Source organism: Bombina bombina, chromosome 2 (genome assembly GCF_027579735.1).
Source record: "Bombina bombina isolate aBomBom1 chromosome 2, aBomBom1.pri, whole genome shotgun sequence".
In the NCBI taxonomy this organism is placed as follows: Eukaryota; Metazoa; Chordata; class Amphibia; order Anura; family Bombinatoridae; genus Bombina; species Bombina bombina.
Window position 1 is genome coordinate 733,833,817 of NC_069500.1, and position 16,862 is coordinate 733,850,678.

Here is a 16,862-nt window from a genome sequence, read left to right on the forward strand (position 1 = left end):
ACAGCTCATTCCACTAGGGCTGTTTCCTCTTATTGGGCTTTCAAAGATGAAGCTTCTGTGGAACAGCTTTGCAAGGCTGCAACTTTGTCCTCTCTGCATACTTTTTACTTTTGCCTCGGCTGAGGGCTCTTTTAGGAGAAAGGTACTTCAAGCGGTGGTGCCTTCTGTTTAGGTCTGCCTGTCTTGTTCTCCCTCCCTGTTCATTCTGTGTCCTCTAACTTGGGTATTGGTTCCCACTAGTAATTGAATGACGTCGTGGACTCTCCATATCTTAGGAAAGAGAACAAAATTTATGCTTACCTGATAAATTTCTTTCTTTCTCGATATGTAGAGTCCACGACCCCACCCTTTATTAAGACCGTTATGTTTGACTATACCTCGGGCACCTCTACACCTTTGTGTTATTCTTTTTCTCTTGTAAGGTGTATCCAGTCCACGGATCATCCATTACTTGTGGGATATTCTCATTCCCAACAGGAAGTTGCAAGAGGACACCCACAGCAGAGCTGTCTATATAGCTCCTCCCCTCACTACCATATCCAGTCATTCTCTTGCAACTCTCAACAAGCATGGAGGTAGTAAGAGATAAGTGGTGAAATGTAGCTGTTATTTTGCTTCAATCAAGAGTTTATTATTTTTAAATAGTACCGGAGTTGTGCTATTTTCTTCCAGGCAGGAAAAAAGAAGAATCTGCCTGGCATTTCTATGATCTTAGCAGGTTGTAACTAAGATCCATTGCTGTTCTCACACATGTCTGAAGAGAGAGATAACTTCAGCGGGGGAATGGCGTGCTATGAGGTATGTGCAGTTAATATTTTTCTAGAAGATGTGAAGGCTAGAAAATGCTGCTGATACCAAATTTATGTAAGGTAAGCCTGAATACAGTGATTTAATAGCGACTGGTATCATGCTTACTTTCTGAGGTAATACTCCTTTATATTTACAATATAAAACGTTTGCTGGCATCTTTAAACGTTTTTATATATACTTTGGTGATAAAACTTTATTGGGGCCTAGTTTTTTCCACATGGCTGTCTTAAATTTGCCTAGAAACAGTTCCCTGAGGCTTTCCACTGTGTTACTATGAGTGGGAGGGGCCTAGTTTAGGACTTTTTTGCGCATTAACTATTACAGACTGAGACATCCAGGAGTTCCCTGAATGCTACAGGACATCTCTAAAGGGCTTTTAGGCTTCCAAAATCGTTTGTTGGGGAAGGTAGGCCCACAGCAAGGCTGTGGCAGTTTGGTGTGACTGTTAAAAAACGTCTATCGTTTTTTTGATCCGTTTTTTGAACTAAGGGGTTAATCATCCATTTGCAAGTGGGTGCAATGCTCTGTTAGCTTATTATACACACTGTAAAAATTTTGTTTGATTTACTGCCTTTTTTCACTGTTTTTTAAATTCTGACAAAATTTGTTTCTCTTAAAGGCACAGTACCGTTTTTTATATTTGCTTGTTAACTTGATTTAAAGTGTTTTCCAAGCTTGCTAGTCTCATTGCTAGTCTGTATAAACATGTCTGACATAGAGGAAACTCCTTGTTCATTATGTTTAAAAGCCATGGTGGAACCCCCTCTTAGAATGTGTACCAAATGTACTGATTTCACTTTAAGCAATAAAGATCATATTCTGTCTTTAAAAAATTTATCACCAGAGGAATCTGACGAGGGGGAAGTTATAACTCTCCCCACGTGTCAGATCCTTTGACTCCCGCTCAAGGGACTCACGCTCAAATGGCGCCAAGTACATCCAGGGCGCCCATAGCGTTTACTTTACAAGACATGGCGGCAGTCATGGATAATACACTGTCAGCGGTATTAGCCAGACTACCTGTATTTAGAGGAAAGCAAAATAGCTCTGGAGTTAAACGAAATACAGAGCATACTGACGCTTTAAGAACTATGTCTGATACTGCCTCACAATATGCAGAAGCTGAAGAAGGAGAGCTTCTTTCTGTGGGTGATATTTCTGACTCAGGGAAGATGATGCAACCTGATTCTGATATTTCTACATTTAAATTTAAGCTTGAACACCTCCGCGTGTTACTCAGGGAGGTTTTAGCTGCTCTGAATGACTGTGATACAATTGCAGTGCCAGAGAAATTGTGTAGACTGGATAAATACTATGCAGTGCCGGTGTGCACTGATGTTTCTCTTGTTAAGTGTATTCAGTCCACGGGTCATCCATTACTTATGGGATATATTCCCTTCCCAACAGGAAGTTGCAAGAGGATCACCCAAAGCAGAGCTGCTATATAGCTCCTCCCCTCACATGTCATATCCAGTCATTCTCTTGCAACCCTCAACATAGATGGAGGTCGTGAGAGGAGAGTGGTGTTTTATACTTAATTATTTCTTCAATCAAAAGTTTGTTATTTTTAAATGGCACCGGAGTGTGCTGTTCTTTTCTCAGGCAGTATTTGGAAGAAGAATCTGCCTGCGTTTTCTATGATCTTAGCAGAAGTAACTAAGATCCACTGGCTGTTCTCGCACATTCTGAGGAGTGGGGTAACTTCAGAAAGGGAATAGCGTGCGGGGTCTCCTGCAAATAAGGTATGTGCAGTAAAATATTTCTCCTGTTAAGTGTAGTCAGTCCACGGGTCATCCATTACTTATGGGATTATAACTCCTCCCTAACAGGAAGTGCAAGAGGATCACCCAAGCAGAGCTGCTATATAGCTCCTCCCCTCTATGTCATATCCAGTCATTCTCTTGCACCTAACTAAAGATAGGACGTGTGAGAGGACTGTGGTGTGTTAAACTTCTAAATGCTTGCCGTGTCCTTCATTCCATTCAACACCCGTCAGTGGCTCAGTGCATGGAGGTAATCGGCTTAATGGTAGCGGCAATGGACATAGTACCATTTGCGCGCCTGCATCTCAGACCGCTGCAATTGTGCATGCTAAGTCAGTGGAATGGGGATTACTCAGATTTGTCCCCTCTGCTAAATCTGGATCAAGAGACCAGAGATTCTCTTCTATGGTGGCTTTCTCGGCCACATCTGTCCAAGGGGATGCCCTTCCGCAGGCCAGATTGGACGATTGTAACAACAGACGCCAGCCTTCTAGGTTGGGGCGCAGTCTGGAATTCCCTGAAGGCTCAGGGATCATGGACTCAGGAGGAGAGACTCCTTCCAATAAACATTCTGGAATTAAGAGCAATTTTCAATGCTCTTCTGGCTTGGCCTCAGTTAGCAACTCTGAGGTTCATCAGGTTTCAGTCGGACAACATCACGACTGTGGCTTACATCAACCATCAAGGAGTAACAAGGAGTTCCCTAGCGATGATGGAAGTCTCAAAGATAATTCGCTGGGCAGAGTCTCACTCTTGCCACCTGTCAGCGATCCACATCCCAGGCGTGGAGAACTGGGAGGCGGATTTTCTAAGTCGCCAGACCTTTCATGCGGGGGAGTGGGAACTTCATCCGGAGGTGTTTGCCCAACTGCTTCATCATTGGGGCAAACCAGATCTGGATCTCATGGCGTCTCGCCAGAACGCCAAGCTTCCTTGTTACGGATCCAGGTCCAGGGACCCGGGAGCGGTGCTGATAGATGCTCTGACAGCACCTTGGGTCTTCAACATGGCTTATGTGTTTCCACCTTTCCCGATGCTTCCTCGATTGATTGCCAGGATCAAACAGGAGAGAGCATTGGTGATTCTAATAGCGCCTGCATGGCCACGCAGGACCTGGTATGCAGATCTAGTGGACATGTCGTCCTGTCCACCATGGTCTCTGCCTCTGAGACAGGACCTTCTGATTCAGGGTCCTTTCAAACATCCAAATCTAATTTCTCTGAGGCTGACTGCATGGAGATTGAACGCTTGATTCTATCAAAGCGTGGATTCTCGGAGTCAGTGATTGATACCTTAATACAAGCTAGGAAACCTGTTACCAGGAAAATTTACCATAAAATATGGCGTAAATACTTATATTGGTGCGAATCCAAGAGTTACTCATGGAGTAAGGTTAGGATTCCTAGGATATTGTCTTTTCTACAAGAGGGTTTAGAAAAGGGTTTATCTGCTAGTTCGTTAAAGGGACAGATTTCAGCTCTGTCTATCCTTTTACACAAACGTCTGGCAGAAGTTCCAGACGTTCAGGCTTTGGCTAGGATTAAGCCTGTGTTTAAGACTGTTGCTCCGCCGTGGAGCTTAAACTTAGTTCTTAACGTTCTGCAAGGTGTTCCGTTTGAACCCCTTCATTCCATCGATATCAAGCTGTTATCTTGGAAAGTTCTGTTTTTAATGGCTATTTCCTCGGCTCGAAGAGTCTCTGAGTTATCGGCCTTACATTGTGATTCTCCTTATCTGATTTTTCATTCAGACAAGGTAGTTCTGCGTACTAAACCTGGGTTCTTACCTAAGGTAGTCACTAACAAGAATATCAATCAAGAGATTGTTGTTCCATCATTGTGCCCTACCCTTCTTCAAAGAAGGAACGACTTTTGCACAATCTGGACGTTGTCCGTGCCCTGAAATTTTATTTGCAGGCAACTAAAGATTTTCGTCAAACTTCTTCCCTGTTTGTCGTTTATTCTGGACAGAGGAGAGGTCAAAAAGCTTCGGCTACCTCTCTCTCTTTTTGGCTTCGTAGCATAATACGTTTAGCCTATGAGACTGCTGGACAGCAGCCTCCTGAAAGGATTACAGCTCATTCTACTAGAGCTGTGGCTTCCACTTGGGCCTTTAAGAATGAGGCCTCTGTTGAACAGATTTGCAAGGCTGCAACTTGGTCTTCACTTCACACTTTTTCAAAATTTTACAAATTTGACGCTTTTGCTTCTTCGGAGGCTGTTTTTGGGAGACAGGCAGTGGTTCCTTCCGTGTAAAGATCCTGCCTGTCCCTCCCGTCATCCGTGTACTTTTAGCTTTGGTATTGGTATCCCATAAGTAATGGATGACCCGTGGACTGACTACACTTAACAGGAGAAAATATAATTTATGCTTACCTGATAAATTCATTTCTCCTGTAGTGTAGTCAGTCCACGGCCCGCCCTGTTTTTACGGCAGGTCTAAATTTTAATTAAACTCCAGTCACCACTGCACCCTATAGTTTCTCCTTTCTCGTATGGTTTCGGTCGAATGACTGGATATGACGTAGAGGGGAGGAGCTATATAGCAGCTCTGCTTGGGTGATCCTCTTGCACTTCCTATTAGGGAGGAGTTATAATCCCATAAGTAATGGATGACCCGTGGACTGACTACACTACAGGAGAAATGAATTTATCAGGTAAGCATAAATTATATTTTTTCTAAGGAATGGAATTGACTAAGAAAATACTGCTGATACCGATGTAATGTAAGTAAAGCCTTAAATGCAGCGAAAGCGACTGGTATCAGGCTGATTGATGTATATGCAGTAAAGTAATTTTCTAAGGAATGGAATTTGACTAAGAAAATGCTGCTAATACTGAAATAATGTAATAAGCCTTAAATGCAGTAGAAGGACTGGTATCAGGCTTATCAATAGAGATACATACTCTTTAAAAAAAAGGATGTTTAAAACGTTTGCTGGCATGTTTAATCGTTTTTGTGAGGTACATTGGTGATAAAACTTATTGGGGCATGAATTTTTCCACATGGCTGACTTATATTTCTGCATAAAAACAGTTAACTGAGGCTTCCCACTGTTGTAATAATGAGTGGGAGGGGCCTATTTTAGCGCTTTTTTGCGCAGTAAAAATTCAGTCTCAGTCTTCCTGCTTCTTCCTGCATGACCCAGGACGTCTCTAGAGAGCTCAAGGGACTTCAAAAGTTATTTTGAGGGAGGTAATCAGTCACAGCAGACCTGTGAGAGTGTGTTTGACTGTGTTAAAAAACGTTTTTTTCTCTATTGATTATCCGGTTTGGGTATTAAGGGGTTAATCATCCATTTGCAAGTGGGTGCAATGCTCTGCTAACTTAATACATTTACTGTGAAAATTTGGTTGCTATAACTGATTTGGTTCATTGTTATTTCAACTGTGACAGTTTTTTGTGCTTCTTAAAGGCGCAGTAGCGTTTTCTATATTGCTTGTAAATTTATTTTAAAGTGTTTTCCAAGCTTGCTAGTCTCATTGCTAGTCTGTTTAAACATGTCTGACACAGATGAATCTGTTTGTTCACTATGTTTGAAGGCCAGTGTGGAGCCCCATAGAAATATGTGTACTAAATGTATTGATTTCACTTTAAATAATAAAGGTCAGTCTTTATCTATAAAAGAATTATCACCAGACGACGAGGGGGAAGTTATGCCGACTAACTCTCCTCACGTGTCAGTACCTTCGAAGTATTATCTAGATTGCCAGAATTGAGAGGCACGTGCGATAGCTCTGGGATTAGGAGAGATGCAGAGCGCGCTGGTGCTGTAAGAGCCATGTCTGATACTGCGTCACAGTTTGCAGAACATGAGGACGGAGAGCTTCATTCTGTGGGTGACGGATCTGATCAGGGGAAACCTGATTCAGAGATCTCTAATTTTAAATTTAAGCTTGAGAACCTCCGTGTATTGCTTGGGGAGGTTTTAGCTGCTCTGAATGACTGTAACACAGTGGCAATTCCAGAGAAATTTTGTAGGCTGGATAGATACTATGCGGTACCGGTGTGTACTGACGTTTTTCCTATACCTAAAAGGCTTGCTGAAATTATTAGCAAGGAGTGGGATAGACCCGGTGTGCCATTTTCCCCACCTCCTATATTTAGGAAGATGTTTCCAATAGACGCCACTACACGGGACTTATGGCAGACGGTCCCTAAGGTGGAGGGAGCAGTTTCTACTTTAGCTAAGCGTACCACTATCCCGGTGGAGGATAGTTGTGCTTTTTCGGATCCAATGGATAAAAAATTAGAAGGTTACCTTAAGAAAATGTTTGTTCAACAAGGTTTTATTTTGCAGCCCCTTGCATGCATTGCGCCTGTCACTGCTGCTGCGGCATTCTGGTTTGAGTCTCTGGAAGAGGCCATTCACACAGCTCCATTGGATGAAATTATGGACAAGCTTAAATCGCTTAAGCTAGCTAATGCATTTATTTCTGATGCCATTGTACATTTGACTAAACTAACGGCTAAGAACTCCGGATTCGCCATCCAGGCGCGGAGAGCGCTATGGCTTAAATCCTGGTCAGCTGACGTGACTTCAAAATCGAAAATACTTAATATTCCTTTCAAGGGGCAGACCTTATTCGGGCCCGGCTTGAAAGAAATTATTGCTGACATTACTGGAGGTAAGGGTCATACCCTTCCTCAAGACAGGGCCAAATCAAAGGTCAAACAGTCTAATTTTCGTACCTTTCGAAATTTCAAGGCAGGAGCAGCATCAACTTACTCCGCCCCAAAACAGGAAGGAACTGTTGCTCGCTACAGACAGGCCTGGAAAACTAACCAGTCCTGGAACAAGGGCAAGCAGGCCAGAAAACCTACTACTGCCCCCAAGACAGCATGAAGGAACGGCCCCCTATCCGGAAATGGATCTAGTGGGGGGCAGACTTTCTCTCTTCGCCCAGGCGTGGGCAAGAGATGTCCAGGATCCCTGGGCGTTGGAGATCATATCTCAGGGATATCTTCTGGACTTCAAAGCTTCTCCTCCTCGAGGGAGATTCCATCTATCAAGGTTATCAGAAAACCAGATAAAGAAAGAGGCATTCCTACGCTGTGTACAAGACCTCCTAGTAATGGGGGTAATCCACCCGGTTCCGCGGACGGAACAAGGACAGGGATTTTACTCAAATCTGTTTGTGGTTCCCAAGAAAGAGGGAACCTTCAGACCAATCTTGGACCTAAAGATCTTAAACAAATTCCTAAGAGTTCCATCATTCAAAATGGAAACTATTCGAACCATCCTACCCATGATCCAAGAGGGTCAGTACATGACCACAGTGGACTTAAAGGATGCCTACCTTCACATACCGATTCACAAAGATCATTATCGGTACCTGAGATTTGCCTTTCTAGACAGGCATTACCAGTTTGTAGCTCTTCCCTTCGGGTTGGCTACGGCCCCGAGTATCTTTACAAAGGTTCTGGGCTCACTTCTGGCGGTTCTAAGACCGCGAGGCATAGCGGTGGCTCCGTATCTAGACGACATCCTGATACAGGCGTCAAGCTTTTAAATGGCCAAGTCTCATACAGAGATAGTTCTGGCATTTCTGAGGTCGCATGGGTGGAAAGTGAACGTGGAAAAGAGTTATCTATCACCACTCACAAGAGTCTCCTTCCTAGGGACTCTTATAGATTCTGTAGAGATGAAAATTTACCTGACGGAGTCCAGGTTATCAAAACTTCTAAACGCTTGCCGTGTGCTTCATTCCATTCCACGCCCGTCAGTGGCTCAGTGCATGGAAGTAATCGGCTTAATGGTAGCGGCAATGGACATAGTGCCATTTGCGCGCCTGCATCTCAGACCGCTGCAATTATGCATGCTAAGTCAGTGGAATGGGGATTACTCAGATTTGTCCCCTCTACTAAATCTGGATCAGGAGACCAGAGATTCTCTTCTCTGGTGGCTTTCTCGGGTCCATCTGTCCAAGGGCATGACCTTTCGCAGGCCAGATTGGACGATTGTAACAACAGATGCCAGCCTTCTAGGTTGGGGCGCAGTCTGGAACTCCCTGAAGGCTCAGGGATCGTGGACCCAGGAGGAGAAACTCTTCCCAATAATAAATATTCTGGAATTAAGAGCAATATTCAATGCTATTCTAGCTTGGCCTCAGTTAGCAACACTGAGGTTCATCAGATTTCAGTCGGACAACATCACGACTGTGGCTTACATCAACCATCAAGGGGGAACCAGGAGTTCCCTAGCGATGTTAGAAGTCTCAAAGATAATTCGCTGGGCAGAGTCTCACTCTTGCCACCTGTCAGCGATCCACATCCCAGGCGTGGAGAACTGGGAGGGGACTTTCTAAGTTGCCAGACTTTTCATCCGGGGGAGTGGGAACTTCATCTGGAGGTGTTCGCTCAACTGATTCATCGTTGGGGCAAACCAGAACTGGATCTCATGGCGTCTCGCCAGAACGCCAAGCTTCCTCATTACGGATCCAGATCCAGGGACCCGGGAGCGGCGCTGATAGATGCTCTAGCAGCCCCTTGGGTTTTCAACATGGCTTATGTGTTTCCACAGTTTCCGCTGCTGCCTCGACTGATTGCCAAGATCAAACAGGAGAGAGCATCAGTGATTCTGATAGCGCCTGCGTGGCCACGCAGGACCTGGTATGCAGACCTAGTGGACATGTCGTCCTGTCCACCATGGTCTCTGCCCCTGAGGCAGGACCTTCTAATACAAGGTCCTTTCAACCATCCAAATCTAATTTCTCTGAGGCTGACTGCATGGAGATTGAACGCTTGATCCTATCAAAGCGTGGCTTCTCAGAGTCAGTTATTGATACCTTAATACAGGCACGGAAGCCTGTTACCAGAAAAATCTACCATAAGATATGGCGTAAATACTTATATTGGTGCGAATCCAAGAGTTACTCATGGAGTAAGGTTAGGATTCCTAGGATATTGTCCTTTCTACAAGAGGGTTTGGAAAAGGGCTTATCTGCTAGTTCGTTAAAGGGACAGATTTCTGCTCTGTCTATTCTTTTGCACAAGCGTCTGGCAGAAGTTCCAGACGTCCAGGCTTTTTGTCAGGCTTTGGCTAGGATTAAGCCTGTGTTTAAGACTGTTGCTCCGCCGTGGAGCTTAAACTTGGTTCTTAAAGTTCTTCAAGGTGTTCCGTTTGAACCCCTTCATTCCATTGATATTAAGCTTTTATCTTGGAAAGTTCTATTTTTGATGGCTATTTCCTCGGCTCGAAGATTCTCTGAGTTATCTGCCTTACATTGTGATTCTCCTTATCTGATTTTCCATTCAGACAAGGTAGTTCTGCGTACTAAACCTGGGTTTTTACCTAAGGTAGTTTCTAACAGGAATATCAATCAGGAGATTGTTGTTCCATCCTTATGTCCTAATCCATCTTCAAAGAAGGAACGACTTTTGCATAATCTGGACGTAGTCCGTGCCCTGAAGTTCTATTTACAGGCAACTAAAGATTTTCGTCAAACTTCTTCCCTGTTTGTCGTTTACTCTGGACAGAGGAGAGGTCAAAAAGCTTCGGCAACCTCTCTCTCCTTTTGGCTTCGTAGCATAATACGTTTAGCCTATGAGACTGCTGGACAGCAGCCCCCTGAAAGAATTACAGCTCATTCCACTAGAGCTGTGGCTTCCACCTGGGCCTTTAAAAATGAGGCCTCTGTTGAACAGATTTGCAAGGCTGCGACTTGGTCTTCGATTCACACCTTTTCAAAATTTTACAAATTTGACACTTTTGCTTCTTCGGAGGCTGTTTTTGGGAGAAAGGTTCTACAGGCAGTGGTTCCTTCCGTTTAATGTTCCTGCCTTGTCCCTCCCATCATCCGTGTACTTTAGCTTTGGTATTGGTATCCCATAAGTAATGGATGACCCGTGGACTGAATACACTTAACAAGAGAAAACATAATTTATGCTTACCTGATAAATTTATTTCTCTTGTAGTGTATTCAGTCCACGGCCCGCCCTGTCTTTTTTAAGGCAGATCTAAATTTTAATTAAAACTTCAGTCACCACTGCACCCTATGGTTTCTCCTTTCTTGTCTTGTTTCGGTCGAATGACTGGATATGACATGTGAGGGGAGGAGCTATATAGCAGCTCTGCTTTGGGTGATCCTCTTGCAACTTCCTGTTGGGAAGGGAATATATCCCATAAGTAATGGATGACCCGTGGACTGAATACACTACAAGAGAAATAAATTTATCAGGTAAGCATAAATTATGTTTTTTCCAATACCTAAAAGGTTTACAGAAATTATTACAAAGGAATGGGATAGACCAGGTGTGCCGTTCTCTCCCCCTCCTGTTTTTAGAAAAATGTTTCCAATAGACGCCACCACACGGGACTTATGGCAGACAGTTCCTAAGGTGGAGGGAGCAGTTTCTACTCTAGCAAAGCGTACTACTATCCCTGTCGAGGACAGTTGTGCTTTCTTAGATCCAATGGATAAAAAGTTAGAAGGTTACCTTAAGAAAATGTTTATTCAACAAGGTTTTATCCTACAGCCCCTTGCATGCATTGCGCCTGTCACTGCTGCTGCGGCGTTCTGGTTTGAGTCTCTGGAAGAGGCTTTACAGGTAGAGACCCCATTGGATGACGTACTTGACAAGCTTAGAGCACTTAAGCTAGCCAATTCTTTTGTTTCTGATGCCATTGTTCATTTGACTAAACTAACGGCTAAGAATTCTGGTTTTGCTATCCAGGCACGCAGAGCGCTATGGCTTAAATCATGGTCAGCTGACGTTACTTCAAAATTGAAGCTGCTTAACATTCCCTTCAAGGGGCAGACCCTATTCGGGCCTGGTTTGAAGGAGATTATTGCTGATATCACTGGAGGAAAAGGTCATGCCCTTTCTCAGGATAGGTCCAAACCAAGGGCCAAACAGTCTAATTTTCAAGCCTTTCGAAACTTCAAGGCAAGTGCGGCATCAACTTCCTCTAATGCAAAACAAGAGGGAACTTTTGCTCAGTCCAAGACGGTCTAGAGACCTAACCAGACCTGGAACAAGGGTAAGCAGGCCAAAAAACCTGCTGCTGCCTCTAAGACCGCATGAAGGAACGGCCCCCTATCCGGTAACGGATCTAGTAGGGGTCAGACTTTCGCTCTTCGCCCAGGCGTGGGCAAGAGATGTCCAGGATCCCTGGGCGTTGGAAATTATATCCCAGGGATATCTTCTGGACTTCAAGGCTTCCCCCCCAAAAGGGAGATTTCACCTTTCACAATTATCTGCAAACCAGATAAAGAGAGAGGCATTCTTACACTGTGTACAAGACCTCCTAGTTATGGGAGTGATCCATCCAGTCCCAAAGGAGGAACAGGGAGAGGGATTTTACTCAAATCTGTTTGTGGTTCCCAAAAAAGAGGGAACCTTCAGACCAATTTTGGATCTAAAGATCTTAAACAAATTCCTCCGAGTTCCATTATTCAAGATGGAGACTATTCGTACCATCCTACCTATGATCCAGGAGGGTCAATACATGACTACTGTGGATTTAAAGGATGCTTATCTGCACATTCCGATACACAAAGATCATCATCGGTTTCTCAGGTTTGCCTTCCTAGACAGGCACTACCAGTTTGTAGCTCTTCCCTTTGGGTTAGCTACAGCCCCAAGAATTTTTACGAAGGTTCTGGGGTCGCTTCTGGCGGTCCTAAGGCCACGGGGCATAGCAGTGGCCCCTTATTTAGACGACATCCTGATTCAGGCGTCAAACTTCCAAATTGCCAAGTCTCATACGGACATAGTGTTGGCATTTCTGAGGTCGCATGGGTGGAAGGTGAACGAGAAAAAGAGTTCTCTATCCCCCCTCACAAGAGTTTCCTTCCTAGATAGATTCTGTAGAAATGAAAATTTACCTGACGGAGTCCAAGTTATCAAAACTTCTAAATTCCTGCCGTGTTCTTTATTCCATTCCTCGCCCTTTGGTGGCTCAGTGCATGGAAGTAATCGGCTTAATGGTAGCGGCAATGGACATAGTGCCGTTTGCACGCCTACATCTCAGACCGCTGCAACTATGCATGCTCAGTCAGTGGAATGGGGATTACACAGATTTGTCCCCTTTACTGAATCTGGATCAAGAGACCAGGGATTCTCTTCTCTGGTGGCTATCTCGGGCCCATCTGTCCAAAGGTATGACCTTTCGCAGGCCAGATTGGACAATTGTAACGACAGATGCCAGCCTTCTAGGTTGGGGTGCAGTCTGGAACTCCCTGAAGGCTCAGGGATCGTGGACTCAGGAGGAGTCACTCCTTCCAATAAACATTCTGTAACTAAGAGCGATATTCAGTGCTCTTCAGGCTTGGCCTCATCTAGCGACAATGAGGTTCATCAGATTTCAGTCGGACAACATCACGACTGTGGCTTACATCAACCATCAAGGGGAAACAAGGAGTTCCCTAGCGATGTTAGAAGTCTCAAAGATAATTCGCTGGGCAGAGATTCACTCTTGCCACCTATCAGCTATCCATATCCCAGGTGTAGAGAACTGGGAGGCGGATTTTCTAAGTCGACAGACTTTTCATCCGGGGGAGTGGGAACTCCATCCGGAGGTGTTTGCACAATTGGTTCTTCGTTGGGGCGAACCAGAACTGGATCTCATGGCGTCTCGCCAGAACGCCAAGCTTCCTTGTTACGGATCCAGGTCCAGGGACCCCAGGGCAACGCTGATAGATGCTCTAGCAGCGCCTTGGTCCTTCAACCTGGCTTATGTGTTTCCACCGTTTCCTACTCCCTCGTCTGATTGCCAAAATCAAGCAGGAGAGAGCATCAGTGATCTTGATAGCACCTGCGTGGCCACGCAGGACTTGGTATGCAGATCTGGTGGACATGTCATCCTTTCCACCATGGACTCTGCCGCTGAGACAGGACCTTCTACTTCAAGGTCCTTTCAACCATCCAAATCTAATTTCTCTGAGGCTGACTGCCTGGAGATTGAAAGCTTGATTTTATCAAAGCGTGGTTTCTCCGAGTCAGTCATTGATACCTTAATTCAGGCACGGAAGCCTGTCACCAGGAAAATCTATCATAAAATATGGCGTAAATATCTTTATTGGTGTGAATCCAAGGGCTACTCATGGAGTAAGGTCAGGATTCCCAGGATATTATCTTTTCTCGAAGAAGGATTGGAGAAAGGATTGTCAGCTAGTTCCTTAAAGGGACAGATTTCTGCGCTATCTATTCTTTTGCACAAGCGTCTGGCGGATGCCCCAGACGTTCAGGCATTTTGTCAGGCTTTAGTTAGAATCAAGCCTGTGTTTAAACCTGTTGCTCCACCTTGCAGCCTAAATTTGGTTCTTAAAGTTCTTCAGGGGGTTCCGTTTGAACCTCTTCATTCCATAGATATCAAACTTTTATCTTGGAAAGTTCTTTTTTTTGGTAGCTATTTCCTCGGCTCGTAGAGTTTCCGAGTTATCTGCCTTACAATGTGATTCTCCTTATCTGATCTTCCATGCAGATAAGGTAATTCTGCGTACCAAACCTGGGTTTTTACCTAAGGTGGTATCTAATAAGAATATCAATCAAGAGATTGTTGTTCCGTCTTTGTGTCCTAATCCTTCTTCAAAGAAGGAGCGTCTATTACACAATCTGGACGTGGTTCGTGCTTTAAAGTTTTACTTACAAGCTACTAAAGATTTTCGTCAAACATCTGCTTTGTTTGTTGTCTACTCTGGACAGAGGAGAGGTCAAAAGGCTTCGACAACCTCTCTTTCTTTTTCGCTAAGAACCATAATCCGCTTAGCCTATGAGACTGCTGGCCAGCAGCCTCCAGAAAGGATTACAGCTCATTCTACTAGAGCTGTGGCTTCCACATGGGCCTTTAAAAATGAGGCTTCTGTTGAACAGATTTGCAAGGCGGCGACTTGGTCTTCGCTTCATACTTTTTCAAAATTCTACAAATTTGATACTTTTGCTTCTTCGGAGGCTATTTTTGGGAGAAAGGTTTTACAGGCAGTGGTACCTTCCGTTTGGGTACCTGCCTTGTCCCTCCCTTCATCCGTGTACTTTAGCTTTGGTATTGGTATCCCACAAGTAATGGATGATCCGTGGACTGGATACCTTACAAGAGAAAACATAATTTATGCTCACCTGATAAATTTATTTCTCTTGTGGTGTATCCAGTCCACGGCCCGCCCTGTCATTTTAAGGCAGGTATTTTTTAATTTTAAACTACAGTCACCACTGCACCCTATGGTTTCTCCTTTCTCTGCTTGTTTTCGGTCGAATGACTGGATATGGTAGTGAGGGGAGGAGCTATATAGACAGCTCTGCTGTGGGTGTCCTCTTGCAACTTCCTGTTGGGAATGAGAATATCCCACAAGTAATGGATGATCTGTGGACTGGATACACCACAAGAGAAATAAATTTATCAGGTAAGCATAAATTATGTTTTCCATTTCCCTTCAGTCAAATGACTGGAGATTATGGGTAGGGGAGTGACACTTAACAGCTTTGGTGTGGTGCTCTTTGCCTCCTCCTGCTGGCCACGAGTGATATTCCCACTAGTAATTGAATGACTTTTTTGTTTTTCTTTGTTTTCTTGGTATCTTTTGTTGAGAGACAGGGATGTAAAGCTTAGGATCCAGCCTATGGGGCATATTTATCAAGGTCTGGCGGACCTGATCCGACACTGCGGATCAGGTCCGCCAGACCTAGCTGAATACGGCGAGCAATACGCTCCCCGTATTCAGCATTGCACCAGCAGCTCACAAGAGCTGCTGGTGCAACGCCGCCCCCTGCAGACTCACGGCCAATGGGCTGCCAGCAGAGGGTGTCAATCAACCCGATCGTACTCGATCGGGTTGTATTGTGGCGATGTGTGTCCGGCTGCTCAGAGCAGGCGGACAGGTTATGGAGCAGCGGTCTTTGTGACCGCTGCTTCATAACTGCTGTTTCTGGCGAGTCTGAAGACTCGCCAGAAACAGGGGCCATCAAGCTCCTTACGGAGCTTGTTAAATAGAGCCCTATATCTTGAGAACTATATGGCAGCAATTTTGTAAGAAAATTCTCCATTTGAAAGAGCACTAGGTGGCAGCACTATTGCCTGCTATGTAGTGCTCCAGATCCTTATCTAGGTATCTCTTCCACACAGAATACCATAGGAATGAAGCAAATTTGATAATAGAAATAAATTGTAAGCTTTTTCAAAATGGTATGCGCTGTCTGAATCACAAAAGAAAAATGTTGAGTTTCATATTCCTTTAACACAAGAGTGGGTTATAGCTGCTTCACCTATGTAGTCTTGCTTATTATTAAAAGGACAATAAAGCCAAAATAAAACATGATCTCAGATAGTTTTAAACAACTTTTTAAATTTTACTTCCATTATCAAACTGTGCACAGTATTTTTATATGCACACTTTCTCTGACCCCGGGCTCCTACTGAGCATGTGCTAAAGTATATGCATATATATTAGACTGTGATTGGCCGATGACTGTCACATGATTCAGGGGGCAGGGAATATCTACTGCTAATTTGAAATTCAGAGTTTGTGCTATTAAATTATCTTTTGTTATGTATTTGATTATGCACTATATATAACGTATTTGCTGTTATCTGTCTGAAAACCCCAAACCTGTATTTCTTTTTAATGACACGATGAGTCCACGGATCATCTTAATTACTAATGGGAATACCACTCCTGCCCTGCAGGAGGTGGCAAAGAGCACCACAGCAAAGCTGTTAAATATCACCTCCCTTCCCTCCCAACCCAGTCATTCTCTTTGCCTACGTTAGTGCTAGGAAGTGGTAAAGTTAGGTTTAGAAAAGATTCTTCAATCAAGAGTTTATTATTTTAAAAGTGATGCAAGATTGTGCTGCTTTGTTCTAGGGTGTAGCCATAGTCCATATCAGTCTCTTCAGTAGAGCAGTGGTGGCTTTAGAGCAATGGGAGCTTGTGGGACATAATTCTCACTGCGCCTCCCATATATTGTTGCTGCCCTAACCCTGAAAACCTGAGGGATTTTGACTCAGGACTTTCCTTTATTTTACAGGTCCATGTGAGGGAGAGGACCTCTCAAACCTGACAACTGCCTTGCTGTCAGGCAGAAGATGAGGTAAGTGCTGGCTGGCTTTCTGGGGGATATAAATAAAAACAAGTTGGGCACTTTAATGACTAAAGGGTTGTTTATTGAAGGGACAGACCTCATCACTAACTTTTATCAAAGACTCCCCTGGAGCATAGGGGACACCTTGCACAGCATAGATGCAGGCACTGGGGCTGGTTATTTAATGGCGGTGGTTCCACACTCCCGGCGGGTTTTTAACGTAATTAACCGTCACTCTGCTCCGTTGTAGGACATTCTACGCATCGCTAT

The 16,862-nt window shown here is 44.3% G+C and overlaps 1 protein-coding gene across 1 annotated transcript in view; it reads left to right on the forward strand.

Moving 5' to 3' along the window:
• The window catches only part of THOP1 (thimet oligopeptidase 1), a 72,753-nt gene that overhangs the window by 48,537 nt on the left and 7,354 nt on the right, over positions 1-16,862 (forward strand). The window lies entirely within an intron of this gene.